The following is a 24,487-nucleotide window of genomic DNA, read 5'->3' on the forward strand; positions in this document are numbered from 1 at the left end:
GCTCGTGGCGCCGCTCTTCGCTGTGCCACGGCGGAGGCAAGGGTGGCAGGCGAGCCCTGATACCAGGCCTCGGTTAGTCGTGCGAGGGTCGCGCAAGCTCGTAAAACTCCCTCGGCGCCGCGGTGCTCGCGATCCCGACTGACCGATCCGAGCCACGGAGGACGGCCGCTTCGTCTTCCGCAGCATCTGATCCGACGACGACTACGACGACAACACGAAGACACATCGGTGTTTGCACGTTCATCCGACCGGACGGCCGAGTCGCGAGAGGAGAAGGACGAGAAGGAGGAGGAGGAGGAGGAGAGATACAGAGAGAGGAGAGAGGAGAGAGAGAGAGAGAGAGAGAGAGAGAACTCCAGGGAGAGAGAACGAGAGGCGGCGGGAGATGACGATGCCGGTGGACGAAGACGCGCGGTCGAATTCTCGGTATGCGAGATAGTGGAGGACAACCGATGGGTAGTGGCGATAGTGGCCAGTGATTGCGGCGTGATTAGCAGCTTAATTGATCAGGTGCGGTATTCTGCTGATTCGACTGCATCGCGTCCGCATACACCGACGCTCGCTTCACCCTCGTGAACGCTGCTTTCTCCTCTGTCTCTTCACCGCTCTGCCCTTCCCGCCCCTTCTTTCGCCCTTTTTTTCTCTCTCTCTCTCTCTCTCTCTCTCTCTCTGTCTGTTTTTGTCTCTCGACTAGCACCCCTCCAGCACGCTACCTCGTACACTTGTTCCGCCGTGTCGGCTGATTAACGATAAAAGTGGCTAATTAAGAAGCCTGGCACGTAGCGGTGAGCGTCACGTCTCCTTGACGTAGCTGTTGTCACAGCGGTATCAGTCCGCGAATGCTTTCGGTCGGTCCGGCGCCGACGTGTGTCGCATATCACACATCTCACCCTTAAAACGAGTACAATTCGGTACGTCTTATAGAGCGATTCAGTTAGATATATCGTGGATGAACTTATAAATAGATCATTCCGGTGGCTCTTACTCTCTCTCTCTCTCTCTCTCTCTCTCTCGCTCTCCCTCTCTTTTTCCCTCTTTCTCACCCCCTTTCTCCTTCTTTCTCCTCTCTCGGCACCCCCCGCTCTCTCCGCCTATCTTATCGCACGTAGTATTATTTCCATCTCAGATTCTCCGTTCAAAATTCTCATCGCCGCGATCAATGAACTTAGAAGCCGCGAGCCGAAAGATAAACACTCGTCTTGCGGAATACCCGAGTTTATAGCTCGTCGGTATAGCGTGGATTGGATCGATATTTATGGGCAAAAAAAAATTGAGAGAAAAAAAATGAGAAAAACGAGAAAAACGTGGACGGAAATCTTGGCGCTCTTGCGGTAATTGGAGCTCACGCGACATAAATGTGTGCGTCATCGGCGCACTTCGGTTTTGTCTATTTCTCGTCGCAATAGCGCGCGAAATACCGCCGCATATTTCTCGCGAATTATCACGGCGTGCCGACGCTCCGTTAATTCGATAACGGCAGTGCACCGTCTTTTCCCCTCGTCGATGTGAGACGCGAATAAGAATTCCTCCGGTTTTTTATGCTCTCTCAATTACTCAGCGCGCGGTCTCCTTCATAATTTCCGGATAATTATGCGCGCGCGACCCCGTGCGCTTTAGCCCATGGCCGTGTTTCAAATTTCACAACGGAGAATATGTAGACACGACCCATTTGGGCCGGGTCATTGAAAAGCACGTTGTATTTACATACAGAGAATATGTATCCGAGCTTGGGAGAAATATTCCGCTCATCTCAAGGATGAAAAATGTCGTGCGAACACGCGGAGGGGTTCTTCCCTCCCCAGATGCAAATGTTTCTTTTCTCTTTTTTACTTACGATATAATGTTTCGAGGATACTTTACTGCAAAAGTCGCTCGGAATAAGTAGCTTCTCTCTGTAAACTCCCATTAAAGTTTAACCGCCTATTTCGTATCCAGTCGCATCCTGTATATATTAATCAGAAAACCAGCCGAACTAATTTCTATCATTCTGCAATTGCAATTGTGTCTAACGCAAGCTTGGGAGAGCTCTCTGCTTAAAGGTAACTCGCGTTTTTCCCTACCATTATTCGTTACCGCGACTGCGAGTACTCGTTTGGAAAAATATCACGTTTACCATTTTTGTCGTGTTTCCCATGAATTTTTGAGGACCCTCTTTCAGAAATTTATATTTCATCTCTGTCGTAATAACCGGACATTGCCGTCCTTCTCGCGCGTGCAAAAAAGATCGCGGCGACAAATATATTTGACATGTTATATTCATCTCCGTTACTACGAAATTTCAATGGAGTTACGTCTATCTCATTACTAATGGAAAGAATGCCATTATCGGTGAGGTTGCTTAAAAGGAGTAGCTCGCAACTCGCAACGTGTTATAAGAAGAGCAGGACAAAGGAAATATGGAAGATAAATCATTTATTTGAGCAACGCTCCGGCACCTTCAGCGCTGAGTAAAAAATTTCTTTCTTTCCAAAGACTCTAATGTAAAATAAATTCACGTACAAAGTATCCTTGTTAAAAACGAACGAATAGAATGTGATCAAAGTTAACAGGAGCGGACGTAATGTCGAAAGAGAGAGAGAGAGAGAGAGAGAGAGAGAGAAAGAGATAATAAGTATGACGATTAAGCTAAAAAATTAAAATTCTAATTCAATTCAATGAATGAGCGTAGTAACCAGCCTGGTTTGTAATTTGCTTTTGCACTCGGGTTACCAGTTGCCGCGATCTTTCGTTTGTTGCACGCGGTTCGGAAGCTACATTTCGTAGGAACATACGTTTCAAGCACGCATGGCATCAAGTCGCGTCGCGATATCCAATTTCAATGCAGAGCAATTATAGTCGAGAGCGTATCCTCGATATATCCGTTAGATCTCAAACGCCATCGAATTTGCTGCAAAGCCGATTTCAGTATTTCGACGTCGCGTTTTTTTTTTCTTCTTTTACCTTTTTATTTATTTTACACGTCTGCCTCGCACACGCGTGTCGAGCGGATCGACGAATGTTCGAGTTGAAGGGTCGTTTGTGCTTTGCAGTCTATACCTCGTCATCATGAGTGCTCTAGCTTCGCTATCGAGGCGTGACCTAAATGATTTTAAAAGAGAGACAGAGAGAGAAAGAGAGAGAGAGAAAGAGAGAGAGAGAGAGAGAGAGAGAGAGAGAGAGAGAGAGAGAGAGAGAGAGAGAGAGAGATAATCGACGTAGAATTTTCCGATATATATAGCGCGCGTTTAATACGATGCGTCAGTCCTTGGGTTTACTGGAAAAATTGGTTTCGAGAGAAATGGCTAAAATTAAATGCCGCAAAATGGAGGGCGCACTCGCTCTCTTCGCGAGAGATTAGTTTGAAAATGCTTAGACACGTTCCTTTCTTCAGCCGCTCATTTTTAACCCACTAAAGTGTTCTTTCTTTTTTCCGCGGTGATTACGCATGTTGAAAGGACAGGTCACCCGTGACCTTAACCTGCACACACGCTGCCAAGGTTGTTACTCCGCGCAACCTTCGGAAGTTTTTAACGGGCGCATATTGTGTACTGAAAAAGTTATTAATAACAAAAGGTTCAATAAAACAAGCGGTCGGGAGAATTTTTTTAATAACATGTGAAACGCTACGGATGCATCGGATTCTGCAGTTCTTGAGTTCCACCAAATATGAAATGTACATTATTTCGGCATTCGGAATGTGTAATATCTTTTTTAGTATACACATATTGCTTCCATTTCTGCTTGTAAATATTCACCTCTTCATGCTTGATTCACGCTCGCTTCTATATACTTGTGCAAAGTATCCAAGATCCACCGATCCGCGACCGGCGCGAAGTTCACCTCGTGCCAACACGTGACGAAGCGTCCAAGAAATAACTCATTGAACGCTCAAGTTCGATCACTTGGCGAGTTTTCTTCCCCGTGAAAAGTACAGTGTCGTGCGCTACTAAAAACAAGCTTTTTGTTCGTTTTATTTGTAGCTTATCGCTGATAATCGTGCGACGCAGCTCAACGAGGTCTAACGAGAGCTACGAGTCTCACTTTGACACATTGACGTATATGCAAGATTCTCATAAAAACTGCGACTTTTTTAATATTGGTCGCCGAACACAAACTTACGTCGCGCCGGAGTCGCTCTCACGTCGCACTAATTAATGAAAGTGATCATTTAATGTCCCGTCTGGAAAACGAGAGGCACGGATTAAAGATGGGAGCGACGTCGCGCGCGACGAGACGAGCGTGTAAAGGAAATCCGGCGAATCGGGTAATATCTGGGCGTAAAATGCAGCGTAAAAGAGAGAGAGAGAGAGAGAGAGAGAGAGAGAGAGAGAGAAAAAAGCGTGGAACACTGATGAAGTCTGATTTTTAGATTTTAAACGTTTTCTTTCTCCGTACATGATTCGTTAAAGTTTAACAAACAGTATTTCATATCTCTCTTTTAACCAGACAAATGGAATATCTGCGAGATATTCGCATCTCCAATCTTGATGAAACTTGACATATTTCCAGAGTGACCAAATTAAAAAAAAAGATATGTACCTCTTTTTTATCAAGCAAGATGCAAGCTCAGAGGGCGAAACTATCCCGCAAAGTTTCATTCTTCTTGTGCTTGTATCTCGGGATTATTGGAGATACAAAGAAACTTTTTAGATGAGTGTTTCTTTTTTAGTGGTTTTTCTTTTTATGCGGAGTGCAATGGTCTATATGCTGTACGGAGAAAGAAGCGTTCTGAACGATCGATAAAATCGCAAGCAGCTGCCAGGCTCGTACTAGAGTTTTCTTTAATCAAAGATTAACCTTTTCCGAAAGCCTCTCTGAAGCCAAGGTCGCAAAGACGGAATTGAGAAGTTTTTATTAAGAAGGTCGCGCTAACGAACGATGCGGCAAAGTGACTGCTTTCGTCTATGTTGCAGCGCGAACTGCCGCATAAAGCGAATCGCGTTCTTCTTTGCAATCAAACGACTTTATAGCTCGTGTATCATCGAGCAAACAAACAAGGTGCACTAAACTCTGTGTATTTCCGCGAGATTGCAACGTACATACGGGAGCCGGAGAATTACGGAGCACGAGCGGCCCTTTCTTTGCGCAAAGTCCCATTTGAAGAAAAGCGTGCAGGTCATACGACTGCAGCTGCCGCTGAAAGGAATCCAATTTGACGCGAGGGATGCGATGTCGGCCGATGCGAAAGTCATTAGAGCCGCTGGAGGATGTAAACGTTTTGAGAAACACATTACGTTGCAAAATCGCCCAACTTTAACCTGCGAAGAAAAAACGAAGCGTTATATGTATATATATATATATATATATACAGGGTGCTAAATTTCAAACGTAACAGGTAATCGCAACAGGTCAAAATCTCAAAAACTATGAAAGATATTAAAAAAGCTAAAACACGTGTTCTACGATTTCGAAGGGGGAAGAGAATGGCATTATCAGTTTTTTATTTGGAGGGCATTTTCAAGGTCAGTTGAAGGTCGACTTAATTTTTTAAAATAGAAAGCCCAATTTTTTATTATATCTTCCTTTTCTAGCAATTAATTTTAACAACTTTTGTCGGAAACAAAGTTGTAAAAATTAATTGGTGGAGAAAGAGCAATTGGTGGAAAAAGACAAAAAGTTGTTAAAATTAATTGATGGAAAAAGAAGATATAATAAAAAAAATTGGGCTTTCTATTTAGAAAAATTAAGTTGACCTTCAACTGACCTTGAAAATGCCCTCCGAATAAAAAACTGATAATGCCATCATTCTCTTTCCCCTTCGGAGTCATGGAACATGTGTTTTAGCTTTCTTTAATATCTTTCACAGTTTTCGAGATTTTTTACCTGTTACGTTTGAAATTTAGCACCCTGTATGTATATATTTTCCTTTTTGCATACTTTTATTTAATATTGTTCTCGAGGCGAATGCACCTACTAAATCTCGCACGCGAACTGGTTTCTTCGCAAAGGAGAGAATAAAAGCGCGTTCGCGGGACCGAACGTAAGTTCGAATAAATCGATGCAAAACGCAAGACGCAGATGAGGAGAGGGGGGAAGAGGATGGTGTAAAACACGCGTGAGACTCGCTATCGGTCTCGCATATATAATCCATCTGAGCGCGCTAGTGGGATCGCCGCTCGTATGCCTATCGGTACGAAATAGCGTCGTCGGAAACGTAACGGTGATATCAAACCGGTGCGCGGCGCAACGTAGCCTCGTTCACGCGAAATCGAGTATCGAGAATTTACTTTAAAGCCGGACAGTCGATCTAAATCACCGCCATCGTGCCTGAAACACGCATGACAGACGCGGATTAAACTCCGCTGTCTATAAGCGATATCGAGCCGTCCGACTTGGCGTTAAACTTGACCGTGCGTGTACGTGTGTGTGTGTGTGTGTGTGTGTCAGCGGCGAAATTCCGCAGTAGAATATGGAGCACGTTTCGTTTTGCGCGATAAAAAATAGATTACGAAAAATACGACACTTTTCAGAAGAAGCAGGTGTTCATGCGAACGCAAATGCGCGCGATGTACAACACAACGTTTCGCGCCCGTCGCGGACTGAACGAAACTCCGCTGAAGCTCCGCATTGTGTTCTCCCTCGTGTACGCGTATCATGTTTCTTTTCTTCTCCCTTTTCTCTTTTGCAGTCCCAGGGCTATCTTATGTCCGTCTATCATTGATCGACTTGTCCGCGAGCATTGTCGTTGGTGCACGGCTAATAATTTCCAAAGATACTCACAGGATTGCAAATTGCAATCGACGTATATTAACAATACGGCGAATTCAATATCCCTCCTCTTTCATCTTCCATTCTGTCTTTACGAACGCGCGCTCGCGCGAACGCTTTACGCTTTACGCAAAGAGCCACGGGTAAAGAGAGAAAAACGTTCCTCTGAAAATATTCTCACAAGATATTAGCATTATTGCGAGATGTTACGAGTATATCCTAACAGTTTCGCAATTTCAGCACTGTTACATGTACATGGTTCTTGAACCTTGAGAACTACCTTGAAAACTGCAAAGAAAATGGCTGAATTCTCATCCCGATATATATCTTTTAATTTTAGAAATAAGAAAAGTCAAACAAATGCAATTAAATGTTTCATTATTATCAGTGAACATTGGGTGAAAGGTAGAGAGAAGTTCTTGTTTGCAGCGCATAATTTAACACTTAATAAGAACAACAAACGAAACAAAATTCATATAGGGTGAAATTTCACTCACGGTAGCCTTTAAGGGCTAAATTGCCAATTTCGACCTTCTATATAATTCTTTTTTATTAGATATGCGCTTTTTTATTCATATTCATATGAATCCTCTCCTCCTTTTTTAACAATTAATTTTCTTGAAAATAAGCGATCGCCACCTCCAATTAGTGGCAATCAGGTTTGGTCCCACCGTGTGTATTACAGAGGGCTATAATCGCTATGATCGCTAATGTATAGTTAATTAAACCCGACGATCGGACCCGACGGCAACCTACCCAGTGCTCTCGACCCAGTTTTAATCTTGCGCCAGTAAATCGAAGAAAAGTAGGCGTGCTACGTGTTCCTTCTTTAATGAGAATCAAAATTATGTGTGTGTCCACTTTTAATTAAATTCGCGTGCCTCTAATGGTCACTGCAGCTAATCATCGAAAGTGCACGAAACCTCAAGTTCGATGAAACACGAGCGAAGAATGTCGCGGTTTATGAGAAAAGGGGAGGAACTCCCCGCACGATATGAACCCAGCTCGCGGTATGGATGCCGGAGGCCGATTCGAGACTTTGGAGGTTGCGCGAAACAAACTTTCCTTCTCTCAATAGCTAATCTGTTAGTCGGATCGGGCGGAAGGGAGAGAGGCGAATCTTACGCGAATAGATCTTGCGCGTAACTCGAACCGGCGCGTGCTCCTCGTCGTGCTATCGACTCGCGCAGGATCCCCTGCAGCTTTTGGATCTCGCATACGTCAATTTTCAGCTGCGCGAAACGATAGCTGTCGCATTATAGCGACTCGCAATGCAGTCACAGCGATTGCAGCGGCAAGAACGGTTACGACATTATCTCATCGCTGCAGCCAATCCAGAAATCCTCTCGACAGTATGCTCGTCCCTATGCGGATTCACTCAACGCGCGTGCGGTTTCGCGTGTAAATTACATGTGGTTTCAGTTGTCGTTCACTCGTTATCGACCATTACACTCTGTCGCGCGAGACTGTCTTCGAACTGTCGGCTCTGTGAGCACTAAATAGAGCGCTCCCGCTTCGATTTCGCCCTTCAAATCGCGATGCGAAAGCAACGTAATAAAATTCGCAAGATTTGCCACCGCCGTCCGGCTAATGACAAAATCGTACTTCGCGAACCTCATGTGAGAAATCTGAAAAATCTACAAGCAGAGATGCGAGTCGTGAAATGGAATCATCCGCGATGACGGACAATATTTCGCGCGTAAAACCCGTTATAAATGCCCAAATGCCGCCCAATGCGGTATAAGATTGTGTCCGAGCTGCTGCAATTTTTTATTCCATGTTCCCTCTTTTGTTTCCTTTTTTCTTTTTTTCGGCAAAAAGCCAGATTCGCACATTTCGATAGCCCGAGTGTCCGCGAGTCGTTACATCGGATTTCTCTAGTGTCCGGTCCAATAAGCAGCGGCCTATTTTTCCACCGGATAGAAAAGACTATAAATTTCCATTTCCAACGCCGGTAGCAACGGTGCGACGAGAGAGTGAGCGGGAGGGAGGGTGAGGGAGAGAGAGAGAGAGAGAGAAGAAGAGAGAGAGAGAGAAGGAGAAAGAGAGATTCGCCAGATGCGAATTAACCGCGAATGGAAATCCTTTGTGCGATCGCATGCGAAAATACAAAGTGAACGGCCGAGCGGCTCGATGGGCTGCCGCATCGAAATTCTTCGCGTTCGCTTGCGTCGCTTCACGCGAAACTACTCGCGCGCAATGCAGAGGGCTGAGGGCCGAAGACGCCCCCCGAGAACGCGCGCACGGTGCGGAGATGACGTTATTATTTTTTTATACCCGCTTGTTTCTGGATCCTCCTAACAGCGTAGGGAACAATACCTGTGCGCGGCGCTTCTCTCGCGAACCTGGGCGTGGGAGGGTAGGGGGGGAAGAAGCGGGATGCATGCCGATACTCGGCGAAATGAAATGTTGCGCGGTAACAAAGAGGCATACAGGTGGAGAGAGAATCGGCGAGAGAGAACGATCGACGCGAAGTCCTCGGCTGAAGAGAATGGTGGGATTGACCGAATGTGTGACACGTGCACGATGGTACACGTGGGCGCTGGCTGGCTATAAAAGTGCACGTCGCGACCGCGCGCGCAATGATTTTTCTCCGTTGCTGCTGCTGCCGGCTATGGAAATTTCGTTCGTTACCTATACCTATACACGATGGCCGTATATAAATAGCGAGCGAGTGAAGCTTTCGCGTATTACGCTACTACACTACAATCGATAATGCGGACGTTACCAGCAGGTGCGTTTTATTGCTCGGCGGTAGCCGTTGGGCCGTTGTTGGGAGGCCTAAAAATTTTGCGAGGTTTTTAATTCGGCAAAAATTGCTCCGTTTGATTTTCTTTCTCTTTTTTCTGTTGTTTGTTCTCCCTCTCTTTCTCTCTCTCTCTCTCTCTCTCTTATTCTTCTCTGATTTATGGCATTTTTTTTTTAATTCGCTGAAATTCGACAAACGCGATGTAGATACCAACCGTCACTATCGCGGTATCGCGTTTTACGATAGACGCTTTCTAATTATACAAACATATTTATAAACGTGAACACTAAGTAATCATTTAATAGGGTTTTGCGATTTTTTCTGATTACGAGACACGAAGTTCTATATTACAATTGACATTTATTTACGATGGATTATTAAGGGGTGGGTTTATGTTTGTTAATTAGTGTATATTTGGGATCTCGATATTTGGGTAAATATCCGTTATTCAGCAAATTAGTCGTCTGATTATTGATGGTTACACAGGGTGTCCCATTTTAATTGGTCGGATGAAAAACTGTTTCAAATAAAAGTTGTTTGGTTTAAAGAAGGACATAAGACAGAGAGAGAGAGAGAGAGAGAGAGAGAGAGAGAGAGAGAAAGAGAGAGAGAGAGAGTAATATAATTTTCTCTATAAATGGTGCCATTTTCGAGATATTCACTGATCATAACTTTTCTTAAATGAAAACTCCAATTTTTTATCTTATATAACTTGGTAACTTTTTCAAGATTTAGCTTACGATATCTCGGTAAATATTTAATGATACTAGACCTTTTTACTCTATTTGGTCTCAAGAATATACTGTTATAATAATGCCCTAACTTTTGTCAACTTGGTGATTTTGAAATTCCCAAAGGTTAAAAAGCCAGGTAAAAAAGTTTAATATCATTTTCTTCCAACAAATAGTTACCGAAAAATATTGTAACTCAAATCTTGGAAAAACTTCCAAGTTTTCCTTAAATATCTTAAAAAAATATTTAACGATTAGGTTGACCATACAGTTAATTAGTAAATGAAAGAAAGAGAAATTCAATAATTCAATTGGAAAAAGCCATTAATAATGCAGTGGTTAAAATGGATAATATTTTGTTCAATAGCACTTTTGTATAAAGCATGACGTTTTGAAGCTAATTCAAGCAACAGGCGTGCAGTATCTAAAAAAATATTAAACAAATCAAAAAATGGTTTAAACAAAAATTTTTCTATATTAATTGATAGAAAAAAATAATGATCAGTGAACATCTCGAAAGTAGCGCCATTCAACAATGATATCGGTGTTTTATGCCTCCTTCGATCCAAACAACTTTTATCTAAAACGTTTTCTTATCCGACCACTCTCTGCTGTGTTAATCGGGGTGCACGATTAAAATGGCATACCCTGTATACAATAATGTGTACTGATTAGTAATTACGTTATTTCCTCGGTATTGTCTATATCTTAAAGCCGATGCTTTATCTGCGTCATGAGTAGGTCCGATCGCAGAAGCATTATCGACAGGTAGCGTTGCATGATTATTGCTATAGATATACAACTAATTTAGAAGACCTCATTATGCCCCGGCAAACCTAGCATCTCGTAATTACCATTAAGCGTTGTCCAATTTCGTCTGACATTTGACGTATATGTATGAAGTGTGATACCTACGTCAGTCCCGGATATATTACCTTTGTTTGCGTATACGTATACATACATGTGCATCATGCATATACAGGGTGTCCGGGATCTTTTGGAAATGAGAAATTGTGAAGATTAATCAGATCAAACTGAGGAGAAAAGTCAAATACCATTTTGCAAAAATCGCAATAGTTATTAAGTCATTGATGATTGAAAATGGCCGTATCTAGGAGCTCTTTTAATTGATGACTTGAAAATTTGCGTTAACTTATTTGCAAAACGGTACATAACTTTTCTTCTCAGTTTAATTTGACTAATTCTTACAACTTTTTCGTTTCCAAAAAATCCTCTGTAGAAAAGAACATCCTGTGTGTATAAAAAGTAATATTAAAAAAAAAATCGATGGAACTGCAACACGCTTGTTGATACAAAAATAGTACGAAAATCAAGGGGTATCGAGAGAAGAGGGGAAGAGAATTTAACGGATTTTGAATTTGCTATTTCTGTCTCAAACTGACTGTTTCTAATTGAAATTTTCATGTCGACCATTAAATTTAACGATTACGTTGCGCATACAGCTGATTAATAATGAAAGAAAGAGAAATTCAATAATTCAATTGAAAATTTGAAGCCACTAATAATTCAGTGATTAAAATGGATAATATTTTGTTCAATGGCGCTTTTGCATAAAGCATGAGCAATTTTGAAGCTAATCCTAGAAACAGGAGTGCAGATCCCGGATGAATTCATGCACGTTATTTTCCTGCCGAATTTGCCGACTTGGCTTCACTTCGAAGGATCTGGCGATATAAGCTTGCTCGGTGGAAAACGTGTTGCGCTAAACGTACTTAGTTGTCGGACATTTTCCGTAAGAACCGGACCTGTTCGAGCACGCTTGAAAGAGAAACTACAAAGTCACATCGTATCAGTCTGTCTTGCAACTATGCGCTAGGCAAGCGCAAGACTTCGTCTTCGGCACAAAGGAGGATACTTTGACGTATTTTGAATGTCTTGGCGCAGCTTCGCAATGAATGGGGTTTTGGTGAGCTTCGAGCTACAGAGGCGGCTTATAATAATATCGATTTATACGACTTTATATCGCATTTTCTCTTGCGTCTTGTCGGGCAAACCAACCAGGGCCAGGAGGGGGGGAGGGCGGAGGGTCGATGCGCACAGCGAAGTGCTTATAACATCGGAATTCCTATATGGTTTGAAATTATTCGTCTAAAACCAAGAGTCTAAAACCACGATACGGATAAAAATGTACAGATTGTTCCGCTACACTCGCGACCTTAGTCTTCATAATACATGTACCGACGAATTTAGAATTAATCTTTTCTTAGCGCGGTCCGACGTTGAGGGGAAGAGTTCCTGATTCGCGATAATTTTTCAGAGGTTTCATTCTACACTAAACTCAACCTTCATCTTTTCTTCTCCTCCAATTCGAGAATCCAATTTCTCGCCATCAATTTGTCACGTCAACAGTTCAGTTTGCAAAATATGATTGTTTCTAGCTCCAAAGCATCAGCAATTTCTCGACATTCTCATTCGTGGAAAACAATCGGTTCCAAATTTACCGAAGAATCGATCGTTATTAAAATAACCATAACAGAATCTCCACTCGCCGTGTCCATTTTCTGTCGGGACTGCGAATAGTCTTCGAAAATAATGAGATTCGCTTCCGAACATTTCCGTGATAAGAACATTTCCTTCTCTTGTCTCGTCAAGGCAAGAGCAATTTCTTCGAAACGTTCGAACGCGAAGTCGCAGGCGCTGCGTCGACATCGATCGAGGTGCCCGGACTTCCGGCCTTTCGTGTTAATCTTTGCAGCGAATTGTCGCATCGTTCGTACTTTCGTACTTGGCGCTATGTCCCCGCCTCGCGTTTGGCGCATAGTTTTCGCCGTGGAACGCATCAAATGCGACGCGTGTAACCCTGCACAGGCAGGCACAGGCACAGGTAGAGCGCAGCGCTTCGCATTTCGTACCTCTCGCGCCGTACTCCGCGCACGTAACGTCATAAAATTACCGGCGGCAAATTGCGTTTGCACGCCGTACTACCGAAAAGTTCCCCGATAAAACCATCACGTCCGAGAAAAGCCCACCCTTGTATTCGATTTTCGGGTAAACCGTTTTCTGACGCAGCGGATACCCTCGACGAGCCTCCCGGGCACCAGCCAGTCAGCCAGCCAACCAGCCTTCCCATTGTTTCCCTTCGTGATAATAGCGAGCTCTCTTTGGATACATCCTGGAATATTCTTGGAATATTCTTTACGTTTACACAAGAGCCGCTCGATAACGGACGCGATGCGAATCACGGCGGGGAATTGATTTCGATATTTTTAAGCGACGTCGAGGTAAAATGTCCTCTAGACGGATTAAAATTGTATAAGGGGAGGCGAGGGGATTCTCGGTACCGAGAGGAATGTGTAATTTGAAAGAAATTTGCAAAAAAAAGAGAGCTCCTGAAAAGAGCTTCTGTGAAAAGGGAATAATATTACGTAAATTCGTAGTCGCGCGATGAAAAGAATTGTCCATGTAAATTCGCGTCATCATGCAATTTACGTGATGCAGTTAATAAAAAATAAAACGGCTGATTTGATTTTCACGTAATGAGTCACGTAATGGATGTCCAACTAAAATTTTACCGGCCGCTTTCAATTGCCGCTGCTAATTGAGCGTATCGCACTCGCCGCGCAACCGAGCCTTCCGATTTTAGCGGGGAGCATTTTAGCATGATACAATGTACGCTAAAATGCACTCTCTTTCGTAAGTGGATTATGAATTATTTGATTTTCCATGCGAGAGAGAAAAAGAGAATGAGACAGACGGAAAAGGCAGCAGCAGGACGTTGCTCGCGCGGGCACGCATGCTCGCGGAGAGACTCGAATAAATGAAACTGAAGATAAAAATGTATGGATCGCATTGCGTGCACGTCAAAGTACGTCGATGGAGCGTGACGTTTGTCTTACTTTGTCACGCGCGTCATATCGAAGAGCAGACACGAACATGCCGACGAAGGATTTTATTGCGGTGTCGGTGTGATTACGATGTGAAATTATGCAGCCGCGTGCCATCACACACATACACACACACACACAGTAGAAGTCGGATAAATAAAAATGTACGAGGGTAGTCCCAGAAGTACCTGACCTAACAAAGAAAACACAAAAAATTTGGGAAAAAATATCTTTATTTCTCTACATAGTCTCCTCATAGCTCAATACACTTTTCCCAGCGATGTTCAATAGCTTCGATATCCTGTTTATAGTGGGAATCGTCGAGCTCCTCAAAATAGCCATCAAGCCACCTTGGTCCATTGTTTTGACTGTTCCTTCGTTTTAGGTATGAAGTGATGGACCCATGTTTCATCCATGGTTATGAATCGGCTTTACTGCTGCGAAACTTCGCCAAACACTCGATTGAAACATCCTCACGACGCTGTTTTTGTTCCAATCGCGGCACCCATCTTGCGCACTCAGCTTTCTCATGTCCAAATTTTCAGTCAATATGCGATGTACAGCACTTTCTGAAGTGTCTACCATGTCTGCTAACTCGCGCACTTTCAGTCGACGGTCATCCAATACCATTTGGTGGATTTTCTTCGCCATTTCTGGCGTAGTCACCTCATTTGGTCGATCACTGCGATGTTCGTCTTGGCAGCTCGTACGACCTCGTTTAAACTCTGCCACTCAATATTTTACTGTTGTAAACGAAGGAGCAGACTCCCCCAGAGTAGAATCTAGCTCCGCTTTGATGTTGGTTGGACTGAGGCCTTTCAAATGAAAGTATTGTATCACATAACGATGACCAATTTTTTCCATGTTTACAAATTTACTGAGAGCGTTTACTATTGATGGCTACCAAATAAATACTAAACAACGTAGCGTCGTCAAACTTCAAACTTAAGCTTTATAAGGTTGGTACTTTCTACCATAGTCATTCTTTTCAAACAACAACCGCTATCTATATGTCAAGTCAGGTACTTCTGGGACTACCCTCGTAATTAAACACAGATCGCACGTTACGTCCAAGTGTCAAAGCGCATGTGGCATTTTTCTTTTTTTCCCTTTTCTTTTTTTCGCTTTGCATTCGTATTGCACCAGGGAGTAGACATATGCTGATGAATGTGCGATTTTACCGCGCCGATCTGATTGCAGACGGCATGACGAGCAATTGTACGGCATCCAGGACATTGTTCATCCATAATTCGTGCCGCTTCACCTCTTGCGCGCGCGCTTTATCGGCGTAGCGTGAAGAGGACCAGTCAAAGAAACACGCAGCCCAAGTTGAAATCGAGTGTTTTACTTATCTGCTTATATTCCAAAGAGCAGCGCACTTGTATGGCGGGATTTTCGGATTTGTCTCTCTCTCTCTCTCTCTCTCTCTCTCTCTCTCTCTCTCTCTCTCTCTCTCTCTCTCTCTCTCTCTCTCTCACTCTCTCTCTCTCTCTCTTGTTGCGCACAATGCATAGAATTACAGACAGAGCCGCCATTACCTCGCCAGCAGTCCTTTCGAATTGAGCTCGCCTTTGTCCTCGACAGGAAACTTGAAATTGAATCCGTTGAAGGACGAGTAACTTATCTCGCAGGAGCACGCAATGCGAGCTTTTATGGTATTATCTTTACACCTCCAATCAATATTGTGCTCGTGAGGCAAGCCAACCCAACTTTGGACAATGACGCGCACCGTGCCGACTAATGACAATTAACAAACAATTGTATAAAACGAAATTCTATCGGTATCGATTCGCTCCACGCGCTATGCAATATCCTTGTGCCGCTTCGTAGCACTTCGGAGTGACGCAGGTACGACTTCAATTTCATTCTTCTGCAATTCTCTTGTTTTTACATGTTACATAAATTATTTTTAGACTCAGTCCAAGCATATAAACTCCGTATTATTCCTCTTTCTTATAGAAAATAAAACTAAAAACAGCAGTATATTATATCATTTTAACGATATTGGATTTGTTGTTTTATAAATGAGATATTTATAGGGAGAATCCTTTATGTAGTTTTCTATATATCTTGTACAGATCTCTTTTATATACTTTTTTTGTATAACATACAGCGCGCGAAGTTTTTACTGTTTTTTTTTCTATTATGATAATATAGCAAGATTTATGCTATGAAAAACTAAAGAAAATTAAAGAAAAATTAAACAAAATTGCAATTATAAAAGAGACTGTAATTTAGGAATATGGTTTTCGACGACCGAAAATTTGGTGATTTGACAATAAAAATTCGAGATTTTATGTATTATTTACACGTCTTAAAAAAAAAAATAAAGTCCCAAGACGTGCCATCGCGAATCAAAAAATCGCCCGTTGGTAATATAAAATATCTTTACGTTTCTTGTTCGTCGTTTTGGGACCTGTGCGCGTCGTGTGCCTTTCCATGATCGAGTTTCATATTATACGTATTTGCAGGAAATATTTCGCCGGCCTTTTGAAATATTTAATTGGGCTCTCATCGACATCATGTTAATTAGTGTGCATCGCGCGAAATTCGATTTGAGCTGAAATCTGCCCGCTTCTAAGGTATGTGGCGCAAAACCGAATTACTTGGTATCGCAGGTTTTCCACGACGTAAAACAAATGCTAGAGAATAATCTGCATTCGCAGAGAATAATGCATTCCGAGAAAATGAGCTTGTGACATGAAATACCGAGAAAATCCAGCTTCGCGCTGCGAATTGTACCTCTCTTTTTTCCCGGCGAATTCGAACCTAGCGCAAATATGATCCGCGAGTAGACACGATTTGATTTCCTGGTTTTTCAGGCAAAGTCGCTCACGCGCGATTCTCGGAATTGATACGTCGTGCGACACGTAAGATGAAAATTTCCCTTATAATCAATAGAACTCAAGTGTATCGAACAAGATAAATATTATACTTAAAAGATACATGTTTTATGCAATACAACTTGGTAAAAATTATAATGCAATTAGTATTACTAATTATCACAGCTCGTAATGTTTATAAAACTCCTTATGTAACAGAACGTATTAAATCAACTCGTCCTAACTGACAATTGACTCGACTCGGTTGCGTCGGTACGTAGCTACGATTGTCGCGTGAAATTTGGCGTCTCCGTAAACTGCTTCACGGTTCACTTTGCAAATTCTGGCAGTGAGAACCACATTCCTTGTTAAGGGGCCGGGTGGCTTCGTCTGAGCTTCTCTATAAACCGGATACTACATAGCGAATATAATCAAGACGCTAGTCATCTTTGTGCGGACTTATTGTCTTATTGGTTCGCCACGAAATCCATTTAGGAGGGTAAACGCCGCTAGACAATGGCTTACATTCAACAAGTAATGAAGCTAAGCGATCGGTAGACCTTCTAGCTGCCGACCGAACTAACTGAATTAGCAATCTCGGCTTCTTATTTGAAGTGTAAATTTTCATCCGACTCTCTAAACAGAACAGTCGACGATGTAACTAACGATGAAAGCGAACACCGTTAATATGTACAGCTTTTGTTCGAACATTTGGCGCAAGAAAATGCGTCGATGCCCTCTCGGCTCCGCGCAGCACTTTCATAGTCGTGTATTTTTACGACCTTTCTTCAAGGCACTCAAACGATTAAAAAGTCAAGCGAGCAGCCCGTACTAAATTCTCAGCCATTTGCGAACAATCGCGGTTATGAAATTAAAATTGTCGCAAGTCTCCTCTTTTTCTCTCCTTCTCTCTCTCTTTCTCTCTCTCTCTCTCTCTCTCTCTCTCTCTCTCTCTCTCTCTCTCTCTCTTTATTTTATATTTACTATTATGCATATTTTTTATTTATTCGTTCTCGGGAAAATCCTGTTTTGCATTCGCTAAAATTTGTCAAGACGTTTCTACCTCGCGACAAATCGTAAAAATATAATCGCTCAGATTTTCGCCGAGAGAGAGAGAGAGAGAGAGAGAGAGAGAGAGGCAGCCAAGAGAAACTTTCGCATCTTCACTCGTTATCTTTTCCTCTCGACGAGCACGTTGAATGGAAGAAGAAAGTGCGAGAAACGGATAAAGCGAGAAAAAAGTTTAAGAGACTGACTGAAAAAAATAAAACTGAATAGCGTAAGAGGAAGATTCTGTTAAAAGCTGGATGTAGGTCGTTCTTTCCGACGGCTTCCTTCTGTTCGTTGATTCCGCCTCTCATTGGCGTACATTATTTATCACTTCCCTTCGACTACATGTGAAAGACACCGATAAAAGAAACATAATAGTCGGAGGCAATCGATACGGCGAATGATCGGATATTGCGCCGACATCGTCTGTACATTAACACACGGTATGACTTTCGAGACTGACTGTTTTTCCGATAATGCATTGCGAAAAATCAGACCGCAAACGATTTTCAGAGACGATCTGGATCGTCCGCGTTCCCTCCCTCTGTCCGAATCTCTACGGTTTACGGCAGAAACTAACGCAAATAACCATACACGTACACATATTCGGTTTAGTTCTACATATTTTTTCGAACAATGCCCCTCGTGTAATGGGTAACTGGGGAACGTCGTATTTGCTAACAGAGAGAACGTGCAAAAATGAGTCGAGCGAAAATAGAGATTCCCGGTGAAACTGTGACGGGGGATATAACGTTCGAGAGGTGCCGGAGGATTGCGAGCTATTTTATGTAACCCATGATTACGAGAGAAATCTCAAGCGACCGCTTCGGTAATAGCGATGTCAGGAAATTAATTGTCTCACGGAAGAATTCACGTGAGATTTTCTCATTTTCGTGGAAATTTTCTCCGCGATTCTACTTTCGTTTGTCTGTCAGTCAGTACGGTCATTCATTCTGCTCGATGTCCACCGCAATCCAGTCGTCTATTCGTCGCGTTCCTTCTTCGCTCTCTTTTTTTTTTCTTTTTTGGAAACCAGAGAGAGAGAGAGAGAGAGAGAGAGAGTGAGAGAGAGAGAGAGAGAGAGAGAGAGAGAGAGAGAGAGAGAAGGAGGGAGAAAGGGAGAGAAGACAGACAACCAGCAGGTGCAGCTTTAATGAGTTTCCCCGTTCATTCAGATAGCGCTGGACAACGGGAAGAAAATATGAGAGGAGGGATGACTCGAGGGCGGTGAACTAAGAAAGACGTGTTGGCGTGAACAGAGGGAACAGAAGGAGGGCGAGAGAGAGAGAGAGAGAGGGGGGGGAAGAGGGGAAAGAGTGAGAGAGAGATAGAGAAGAATCCAATAGTCCAATACCCGGCTAGAGCTAAAGGCTCTTTGTCTCTCCGCCGGATGCCGGGATGCCAATAGCTGACGTGCCTCGGGCTATGTTTCTGCGTACCACGATAGATCGTACTAGTACGGCCGTACTAGTACACTGTGCCTGTAGTCTGCGCAACGTTACCGTGTGCAGGGACCACCGTAACCAGTCAGAATTTGTGAAATAAATATCGTCACTCTGCCGGAGTAAACTCGCTCGTCGCGGCTTCGCATATCGTCTCGGCCTTCCGGGGATGTAACGATTCTACTATGCTTGACCCCTCCTCCTCTCTCTCTCTCTCTCTCTCTCTCTCTCTCTCTCTCTCTCTCTCTCTCTCTCTCTCTCTCTCTCTCTCTCCCTCTACCACGCACAGAGAGAGAGAGAGAGAGAATGTATTAATAGAGCAGATCGGTACGTATTGTACGCGCAATATAGTGCCTATTGTTAGCTGGGTCCGCTTTTAATTGAGCACGCGAATGTTTACACACCGGCGCGAACTACAGTAGTGTGAATGAGATCTGCCGTGTACGCCAACGCGTTACACGGACATAAACTAATAATCATGTTTTAACATGCTATTGTTCCGATGCTCTGTTCGGATATGAGCCATTATCGTGGCTCGCGAGAACCTTACCTGGAGAGAGAGAGAGAGAGAGAGAGAGAGAGAGAGAGAGAGAGAGAGGGGGGGGGAGAGAGATAGAGAGAGAGAAAGAGACCCGTACAATTGGTGGACATTCCGTTAAAAAGTAAAAGAGGCAGGGAAATGCGAGAAAGAGACGAGGAAGCACATATCCGTGTCAAGTGCTGTCAAACTGTTTTGCACGTTCAAGCGTGAGCGAGACATGACACCATATACGGTCTATTGTTGATGCAAATTGTATAGATGTACAGCAGCGCGCGAGGTGCTTCGCAAGCAGCGGCTGCAGTTTCCCGCTTGTGTAATTTAAGTAACAACGTATTGCGAAATCGGTTGCCAAGCCGACGAGTGTGACGTCGCTATACGCAGAGTCCGCGGTGAAAATGTTGCTTGATCGATGTGTGGTTGCATTAACGGCGTTAAATTATCTCTTTTAGCTTAACGCTCGACATTAGAGTGAATAGCTCGACCTACATCTACGCCGGGGCGATCGAAGTGGCAAGTTTTTGGAAAAATACGTGTCGCGCAGGGGCGAGGGTTCTTATCTCCCGTAGTTTATTCAACGTCCGTTGAAGGTGTCAAACGCGTCGTTATACAAATTTAAATAATCTTGACAAGAAACACCGGGCTCGTTTGCAGACCGGTCACTCGTGACCGCTCGGTATTTTTAGTATTAATTAACACACACTGATCGCGGGGCAACTAGCGCATTCCACGCGCTGATTTTGAGCAAAATTAAAGCGCGGAGTAAAATTCGCCGGCGCCTCCCTCTCATCCGTGATAATTCGACGCGCTCGCTAAAACGACGCGCAAGCTTTGAGAATCACTGGATCAGGTGGCCGATGTACATAATTGCGTGAGATATTTAGACGGCCGAGCGAAGTGTCGCAATTAAGTTCATCGATCCGATAATATGTAACGGCCATGCGATGCTTCGAAAATAGAACCATGTCGATAGTCGACCGAAAAGTCCTGCGGTCTCGTGCGATTGCACGTTACACATACGCCGCGCACAAATCGCGCGTGCCTTCGCCATTGCGCCGGTCTGCGCGGATCTGGAACTGTTGATCAGCGGATTTGTCCAATTATCGGGATGTGTGAAATTCGTACGTCACGAGCGAGCAACGCGTCCGGAATTCGCCGGAGATATGGATTTTCCTCTTCGGCCTTGTAACGCAGTCTTCGTCCTCATAAGCGCCGCGTTATAGCGCGCCGAAGTAATGAGTGACAAAATCAATAAGTGTTATAAATGTGCAGCTAGCCATGTGGCCGTTATTTACACGTTGCCAACACAAATCACGCCTCTTCGTCGCGCACGAGTGTGTTCTATTCTGTCGGACATCGGCGGCTGATTCGCAGGAGCGCATTTGCGCGTCTCGAATATAATCGCTTCGTTCCTATTAATAAATCCTAAAACGAGCAATCCTTTCGTTTTTAATCTCATAAAATGTCACGCTCATTATCAACGCGTTGTTACAAAACACGTAGCATCTCGGCTTATAAATTTCTCGCTCCACGAGGATTATTAATTAACTTTATCGATAAGTGCTTTTACATATACACACACACACACACACACACACACATATATATGTACAGGGTGCTAAATTTCAAACGTAACAGGTAAAACGTAACAGGTAAAAAATCTCGAAAACTATGAAAGATATTAAAAAAGGCTAAAACACGTGTTCCATGGTTTTGAAGAGAAAAGAGAATGGCATTATTAGTTTTTTATTTGGAGGGCATTTTCAAGGTCAGTTGAAGGTCAACTTAATTTTTTTAAATAGAAAGCCCAATTTTTTATTATATCTTCTTTTTCTATCAATTAATTTTAACAACTTTTGTCTGAAACATTTTTTTATTTGCCTAATATTTTTTTGAAATATTTAAGGGAACTTAGTAAATTTTTCAACATTTAACTTACTATATCTCGCTAACTATTCGTCGAAAGAAAAAATAGTATTAGGCTTTTTTACTTTATTTACTATCAAGAATATATTACTATAAGAGTGCCCTAACTTTTATTAACTTATCGACTTTTGGAAATTTCAAAATTATTAAATTAACAGTACTCAATAAAAAATACTTTATCATAGCGTTTTGGAAAGATCTTGAAGTCAACTATAAGAATATGGTATGAAAAATAGGGGGTTCCATTTGAAAAAGTTAGGTTGATCCTCAGACCTTAAGTAGATATCCCAAACCGAGGTCACTATTGTACGTCCCCCTTAACATCATACAACTTTTATTTAAAAAGCTTTTTTCTAAAATTGCATATTTTCGAAATATTTGCCCGTTAAGATTAAAAATACTCACCCTGTATGTATAGCGGTGAAGTATTAATTTTACACCGCGACAAATGACAAGATATGGATAACATTTGGCGGGAAATTAAAATATTGTTGCGCTCGCTCATACACTACGTTGCGTCACGCACTCGGGAAAATGAGAACACTCGCGTTAGAATAAGAAGCTTTACTATTTAGAGCGCAGCTCGCTCAAGCTTTTTACAGGAATAATTTTCTATTTGACAATTCTCGCGTCTGTCCTCGATGACAACTTGCCGGAGACTCTCTGTCAGCTATTGTTGTTTTCCTCTTTCGAGTTTCCGTCGTCCAAACAATCTTCCTTCAGTTGTCAAAATCAACATCAGGTGCCTAAGGCTCGCGGACAACGGACGCTGCCACAAACCTTGTGGCTCGGACACAACAATATCTTCGCCGTGGGAACAGCTGGTTCCACGATTTCACGACTAGTCTGACGGTGTCTCGTGGTTTCTCGCGGTACAATTAGCTACTTCACACTACACTACAGTGGAGTAGACGAAATATGCTCGGCCGCTTGAAGGACACAGCATTTGTGCTCGCACTCGATAAATGAACATGATACGTTGACACCAAACTCGTTAGAGTATTTGTCGGAGGAAGGAGGAAACGAGATTATTCGTCGATTGACTAATTACACTGCTTTATATACGACGTAATATACTCTCATTATATATTTTGACATTTTCTAATATATTGGGCTGTTCGGAATTTCGGTTTTTTCAAGTAAATGGTGTTAGTTGCCTTCTTAAGCAGTTAACTTTATTCTAAACCAGAAAATCATTATATATTTTTTCAACGCACATTTCAAGCTTCATTTAAAAAAAAAGTTGTTTTTGTTTGGTGTTGCATCAAAAATGGAAAACCAATATGAGCATTTTCGTCACATTTTGCTTTTTATTACAGTAAAGGCAAAAATGCAGCGCAAGGAAGAAAAGAATTGTGTGCCGTGTATGGATAGGATGTGTTGACTGAAGAAAGCCAGTGTCAGAATTGGTTTTCGAAATTTCGTTCTGGGAATTTCGACCTCAAAGATGCATCACGTTCTGAAAGGTCAGCCGAGGCTGATGGAGACCGAATAAGGGCACTGGTGGACGCAAATCGTCATTTAACAACACGAGAAGTTGTTGAGATATTGAATTTATCGAATTCGACAATGCGTGAGCATTTGAAACAACTTGGTTTTGTTTCAAAACTCGAAATTTGAGTTCCACATGTTCTCAAAGAAAGATATTTGATTCGTCGCATTACCATCTGCGGTTTGCTGTTGAAACGTGAGGAAAACGATTCATTTCTGAAGCGACTTGTAACTGGAGATGAAAAATAGATTGTGTACAACGATATTAAACGCAAAAGATTATGGAGCTGATGAACCAACTCAAAGCACGTCGAAAGCTGATATCCGTCAAAAAAAGGTGATGCTCTCTATTCGGATTGTCGGGATTGGAAAGGAATGGTTTTTTCTTTAGTTGCTACCAAACAAGCAAACGATTGATTCGAATGTGTATTGTCATCAGTTGGCTAAATTGAATGATTCCATCGAGCAGAAGTGACCAGGATTGGCGAACAAAGAAAGGGTTGTGTTTCATCATGACAACACCGGACCTCACACAAGTTTAATGACTCGCCAGAAGCTGTTAGCGCTTGGATGAGATTTGCTATCGCATTCATCATATTCACTTGATCTGGCACCATCCGATTATTATTTGTTTCGGTCACTGCAAAATTCTTTGGATAGCAAAAATTTCGATTCAAATGAAGGTGTCAAAAACCACTTAATTCAGTTTTCAGCCAATGAGGACTAGAAGTTCTAGGAGCGTGGAATCATGTTATTATTTCAAAGATGGCAAAAGGTGTTATAACAAAATGGCCAATACTTGACAGAATAAAACTTTTTTTTCTATTAAAAATATCGTCTTTCATTTTCATGAAAAAAGAACCGAAATTGCTATTCAAACAATCCAATAATTATACTGAGAATTCGCGCGCACACACACACACACACACAGACATAAGTTATACTTTATGGGCATATTTCTCCTTTGTGCTCGGATTCCTCGTGGAATCGTAGGATTTCTATTAGTGCAAACTCTATTAGTCTTAATCAGCTAAGCGTCGGTGATTAATATTTCAGAAATCGTGACAAGCTTAAAGCGCATCCCCAAGGATCGCATTGTTCTTTTGTAATAGAACAAAGTAATTGCTTCCGCGATATTCCTGTTTTAAACCGGCCACGGCGAAAACCGTAATTGAAGTAAACTGCGATAAATCACTAAACACTTGT

The 24,487-nt window shown here is 42.6% G+C and overlaps 1 protein-coding gene across 5 annotated transcripts in view; it reads left to right on the forward strand.

Annotated features, from left to right (window-relative positions):
- Positions 1-24,487, forward strand: part of LOC105192090 (uncharacterized) — a 49,458-nt gene continuing 24,971 nt past the window's right edge. The window contains exon 1 of one of the 5 annotated variants that reach the window (XM_011155964.3): positions 1-510. The gene's annotated coding sequence lies outside the window, so the exon portion shown is untranslated. The other 4 variants (XM_025300556.1, XM_025300559.1, XM_025300558.1 and 1 more) reach the window with 4 other exon arrangements.

This window comes from Harpegnathos saltator, unplaced genomic scaffold, assembly GCF_003227715.2.
Source record: "Harpegnathos saltator strain DR-91 unplaced genomic scaffold, Hsal_v8.6 scaffold376, whole genome shotgun sequence".
Taxonomy (NCBI): domain Eukaryota; kingdom Metazoa; phylum Arthropoda; class Insecta; order Hymenoptera; family Formicidae; genus Harpegnathos; species Harpegnathos saltator.